Source organism: Vombatus ursinus, unplaced genomic scaffold (assembly GCF_900497805.2).
Source record: "Vombatus ursinus unplaced genomic scaffold, bare-nosed wombat genome assembly UNPS02014801.1, whole genome shotgun sequence".
Classification (NCBI taxonomy): Eukaryota; Metazoa; Chordata; class Mammalia; order Diprotodontia; family Vombatidae; genus Vombatus; species Vombatus ursinus.
Window position 1 is genome coordinate 7,433,261 of NW_020954579.1, and position 5,906 is coordinate 7,439,166.

The following is a 5,906-nucleotide window of genomic DNA, read 5'->3' on the forward strand; positions in this document are numbered from 1 at the left end:
CCCCCCCCCCCCCCCCCGGTCCTTGGGGAAAGTGCCGATCCAGGGTGTGAGCAAGAATGACTTTGTGACCAAGGGGTGCGAGTGGGGAGGGCGTGGGGAAGGCCCACAATCTTATTTTATTTTTTTAAAATAAATCTAAACCATTTTCGGGTTTTTTTTAGGTCGTATTTTTCCTCAAAAAACTTTTTGCACCCTTCCCCCAAGGTTTGTAATTAAAACTGTAAATAGTCTTTGTAAATTTAATTATATATTTTCTATTTAAAAAGGAAAAAAAAAGGAAAAAAAGACCAGCGAGAAACACCGCAGGCTGGGTGATTGGGGGTGGGGTGGGGTGAGGGTGAGGTGACCCTTTTTTTGATACACTCCCTTTCCCTCTAAGGTACGATGTTTTTGGTGATTTGGCAGGGCTGGGCCTGTCGGAGGAGCCACCAAGACTGAATGCTGTTTTTGTTGGCTGTGAGGGATTTCTTGCAGTTGAACCTCTGTAAAAGCCAAATTTTGTGAGCCTTTCCCCTGACGCCGGATCTGTGGAAGCTGTCCTGTATTAACGGACAAGACTTGGATGAATATTCTGTCTGTCTGTCTGCCTCTCTCTCTCTCTCTCTCTCTCTCTCTCTCTCTCTCTCTCTCTCTATCTATCTATCTAACTCTGCCGTCTCTCTTTCTGGAAATCTACCAAGAGAGATGAAGACGTGGAAAAAAAAAGGTGGGGGGATCGGTGGGTTGAGAGTATGAAGTGGCCTAGTCCAAGCTCCCCAGCCTCCCTTCCAGCCAATGCAAAAATCTCTCTCCCTTTTAACTTTGTTTTCGACGAACTACACCACCCCACCCCCTCCCACCCCAGTTTGGATTTGTCGGACACTTGCATTGTGAAGTGTGGGTTTCTTAAACAAAAGGGTATCCCCATCTTGAAACTCAACTGGCTTCCCCTTTCTGCCAGTGGCCCATGAGAGTTGGTTTGAAGGGAAGGGGGGGGGGGGGGGGGCGGTGCAAGATAAGAGGTCGAACCACGATGTCCCCAGATAAAAAGAGCTTTGAGGTCCCTGGGTACTGGCAGCAAACTGTTCCTTCCCCCTCAACCAGCCCTCCCAAATTGATCCCCCCACCAGAATCACCTAAACTCCTGGTACAGACTTTCACTTAGAGCATGTATGTGAGTGCGTGCCTGCTTAAGAAGCAATAAAAATGTGTAAGGTACTGGTGGGATCTGAGAGTTCTCCTTCCTAACAAAAGAATGGTTTTCTTTTCAAGTTTCTTTTCAAACTTGACCAGAAGAAAAGGTGGGTATTGGTTGTTTATGAAGGTGGGGTATGGGGCTGAACCGAGGTGTTTACATGACATTCTATATCCCAAGATCCATAGAATGTTTATAACAGATGTTTCTTATCTTTTTTTTCCTGAAATAAAATTCGAGACTTAAAAAAAGTCCCCAGCTTGAAGAGTGATGTATAAAGTATCTTCTTTGTGTTTGTCTTTGATAGAAAAAATCCCAAGTTCTTCCATCCTTCCCTAATCTTTCCTTTCCCTGGCTACTTGGGACTATTTTACAATTTCATTACATAGCATTGATTTCTGGATTTGGTGGGAGCAGGGACGTAGATTTAAGAGAATTATTATTGAAGATTGTCAGAAAGTGGGTATTTTAAAATGCAAGTAAAGGGGTCCCGGCGAGTCAAGTGTGGAATATAACTCACTTTTTTCACCATCTTAGTGTGTCAATCGTGCAAATTAAACGCTAATAATAATAGTAAAGTGTATTTAATTATCTTTGGGAGATTTAGCCCTTTAATTGTGTTTAACTGGGCTGTAACATTTTATTGGTTTAACCAAACCACACCTCCTCCCCTTCCCACCCTTAGCTATATAAGAGAGGGGGTGATAGGGAGATAATGAATCTGGAGCCTTTATAGGCCTTTCTGTTTAGATGGGGAAAAGAAAAAAAGCCCCTTAGCTTTTCCTCCCCCTGCCCTTTTTTAGGGTTCCCTTTTTGGAATGGGGTGGGCCAGGCCCACAAAGTTAAAATCCTCACCGGAATTTGTATAAGGATGTTTTTAGGTGGGAAGGGTAGAAGAGAGGGGGAACTAAAAATTGTTTGCTATTAATTGAAGCCCAGTGAGTGCATTGTTTGGAATAATGAAACAGAGGAAAAACACCACTCCTCCAAACCAAGCATTGGGATGGCCCGGGTTGTGGACTGCAAAGAACTTTCACTGAATAAGGAAGAACAATAGGAGCCCAGGCCTAAGGCTTCTCCTCAAACTCGGAAATTTGGAAGGGCCTGAAGCTTGTGCTTTTTAGATTCAAAAGGAACTCAAAGAGAATCACCAGGAAAGAGTTAAATAAGTTGTTAGCCCATCTGTATGACCCCTCAAAATGATGGAAAAACCCTTTGGATCTGGTTTGATTTTTCCAGTGGCTAGGATCTTACTGGGGTGGAGGGAGGCAGCGGAGGAAGGTACATGTAATCCTTTTGTTCATTTGAGAAATGGTTAGATTGAACCAGGCTGGGGCTTTGATATATGTGTGTGTATGTATGCATATACATATATGTATGTGTATACATGTGTAGGTAGGTATATGTGTGTACATCTCTGTACATATGTAATATAGACATAAATATAATTTAGATGTATAACATGTATCGAACATATAGACATGTATGTACCTATGTCTGCCTTTGGTGACTATTCTACCATGCTCCCCTTCATCTCTGCCTTTGTCTATTTTAGGAGTGAGGTAATTTTGACAGCCGAATTGGGGTTCTGGCCAAGCAGAGAAAAAGCACAACACAAGAACCTGGCTTCCAGGAAGGAGGGCGAACTGAGAATGTGGAGATATTAGCAAAACAAAAGAGTTTGGTGACTTAAATGGGGGAGGAGAGAAATTAATGCTATTATTTTCTTTTTTGGGGAAAGCACTTCCCTCACTTCCCCTTTCTCAAGGGAGTACCTGAAGACACTGATCTTGAGTAAAGTGGTCTGGAAGCCTCCCTGTCCCTTTAACTTTAAAAAAAAATCGTTAGAAGACCACTTTATGGCGAAATGAAGTGGATGGAGAATCATGGGGTAAATGTATAGAAGAGGAAAGGATAAAAATCTGAACTTGCTCTAAGGTGAGATATGAGAAAAAGTTCACTTCCATGTCTTCAATGGACGATTTGTAGGAATGAAGATCAGAAAGGCTCTTCAAAGATCACTTTCTTACCTTACTCCTCCCTTCCTGTGATAGAAAAACTAAAATGAAATGTGGAATTGAAGATGTGCTTTTGAGATCCCAAATCATCTAGAGATGGGAATCAGTTTCCACATTGTCAGTGAGCTGGGTACAGTCCCTCTCTGGGAGAATGAGGCCCAAAACTTGGTGGAGGGGCTGGCACTGAGGAGGAATGCCCTCACCTGCGGGGCCATGCTGAACTCTTGCCTAAACTAGCCTGGTGCATCCTACAGGGATGGGTCTCTGATCCCACCCCCCACCCTGACCCTGCCAAGAACAAAAACGCCTGTTCCTTCCCTCCTAGGATTTAGCTGAATTCCTCCAGCTTCTCCCTCTCCTTTCATTGATCTCCTCCTAAAGCACTACCCTTCTCCTGTGCCCACCTCACTGCTCTTGAAAACTTTTCCATTAGCTTAAAAAAAAAGTTTCCCCTTTAAGAGGCTCCTGTAAGAGCCAGTGCTAGAAAAAGCCATTTCAGTTTTCTAAGACAAAACTCTTCTGTGTGAATCCTGGGAGGGAGCAGAGATGGGGGCAGGCTCGGCCAGAACCCCAAACCACTGAGCTCCTGGGTTATTCCAAGAATCCCATCGAGAGGCAGGTCACTTCCTTCACCTGGACTGAGGCCCTGGAAATGTCTGGGGAAAGGGAATAGGGGAAATACTCATTACCCCTATGTTCCACCCCGTGAGAAACAGGTCTGTTGGGCAGAAGCATTACACTGGATATCTCTTTTTTTGAAAAGTAAGAGTACGAGTAGTGTCCCCAGCCTCGGAGAAACCGTCTTACTTAGGTCTACAGGGTAGTTCCACTGTCTCTAGGAAACTTATTTCCATATTCTTTAAACTCACGAAGCCACCCTCCTTCCTGATATCCCTAATAAGAAAGAGTGCTAGGTCAGGTCACTCAAGTAACCTACAAGTGAGAGGACTGAGGAGAGTCAATTCAGCTATGTGTGGCAAGAAGTTTGAGGAACCCAGGAGTCCCCATAAACCTGTTCTTGCCCATGGGCAGCTAGGTGTGGCAGTGGATAGACTAGGGAGTTCAAATCCGGCCTCAGACACTTAGTAGCAGTATGACCCTGGGCAAGTCACTGCACTTCTGCCTCAGTTTCCTCATCTGTAAAATGGGGATTATAATAGCACCTATCTCCCAGGATTGTTGTGAGGACCAAATGAGATAATATTTGGAAAGCACTTTGCAAACCTTAAAATACCATTTCTGCCTTGCTCATCTGCATCTTTCACTGAGTCAACAAATCTATACATGTGGTCACTTAACTTGGGATCTGGAAGTGAGACAATTTAATAATTTTCATTGTGAAGGAACTAGGCATGGCATTAGGCTCTGAGAGTGGGTGGGATGAGGAGTTTCTGGGTTCCTCATGCAAAGGGTTCTGACCTAAAGTCCAAAGATCCCCTGGAAATAGCTGAGATGGGGAAATGGAGGAAACGCTTATTAACCCAAGTTCCCAAATGGGGATGAGAAACATGTCTGTTGGACAAACAGCGTTGTACAAAATACTACTTTTTTGGGAAGTGAGAATTATCCACTTCAAGGGAAGGGGATAGATTTTAGGGGTTTTGTGAAATTGGATGAAAAAAGTTAATCTTTACTATATATAATAGTACATACCACATGTAGTCTTAGGTACAGTATTTTATGCCTTTAAATGCATTTAATTTTATGCACTTATGTATTTTATTTTGTGCATTTAAAAATTATTCTGAGAAGGGCTCCATAAGTTTCACCAGACTGCGAAGGGGGTCTATGCACAAAAAAGGTGAAGAAATTCCACTTTAAAGGGTTTTGCTTTCAAAGGAGAATGAGAGCTGGAGAGTACTTAGTGGGTTGGGTAAGATGGTTGGATTTGGCGGGGAGCTAGAGGGTGGAGGCCAAGCTAGTTTGAACAAAACAGAGTCAGAGTGGTTTCTCTGCTCTCCTCTCCCCAGCTCTGCTTTGCAGCGCTCTGCCCCAGCTTTAAGGAGGTGGGGGGAGAGGGAAATGGAATAGGTCCCTCTCCCTTCTCTGATTGGACAGAGATGTCCTCCTCGCCTGAGCGCACAGGGCATACATTCAGGAACACTCTTCTTCAGGGCGGTGGACTTTGAAGCTGGCTAATTAGGACGGGAGCTTTTCACAGCTGGCTTCTTTTGAGCCCCCTGCCCCTCCCCCTCTCTCCGTCACGATCAGAGGAACCCCTGCCCAGTTCCTCCTCCTCCTCCTCCTTCCGAGACTCTACAGCTCATTGAAACCACCTGAGGAGGCCCTAGCATTTGGGGACTGGAACAGGAGAGCAGCTAAAAGAAAGTGGAATGGGCTTTGGGCAGATGAATATACGGATATGTACGTGTTTGTATGTTTGTTTATTTATTGAAGGGCCGGGACATAAACTCTCAGTTAAAGAGTATTTAAAGCATCTTCGTCTCTCGTTGCCCTCCCCCTTGCCTCTGTACAGGCCTCGGGGAGCATTCTCTTCCCTCCCTACTCCCCTTCATTCCTGTCCCAGCTGTGGAGAAGAGCCAGCACCCTAGCTGGGGGCCGGACGCCGGGGCCCCTTTGTTTGAAAGCCAAGCTCTCTGAAGCCTCCAGCCCCCAAACCGAGCCCTTATAATTAGTCCCAATCAGGGTGATTATTTGTGTTTATGTCGGGACCTTTTTCGGAACTTACATCCCCAACTGTGATTTCATTCCAG

The 5,906-nt window shown here is 44.7% G+C and overlaps 1 protein-coding gene across 1 annotated transcript in view; it reads left to right on the plus strand.

The window, feature by feature from the left end:
- The window catches only part of FZD2 (frizzled class receptor 2), a 3,601-nt gene extending 2,162 nt beyond the window's left edge, over nucleotides 1-1,439 (plus strand). Inside the window, exon 2 of the mRNA XM_027872601.1 lies at nucleotides 6-1,439. The gene's annotated coding sequence lies outside the window, so the exon portion shown is untranslated. The remainder of the gene's footprint in view (nucleotides 1-5) is intronic.
- Nucleotides 1,440-5,906: the final 4,467 nt, after the last annotated feature.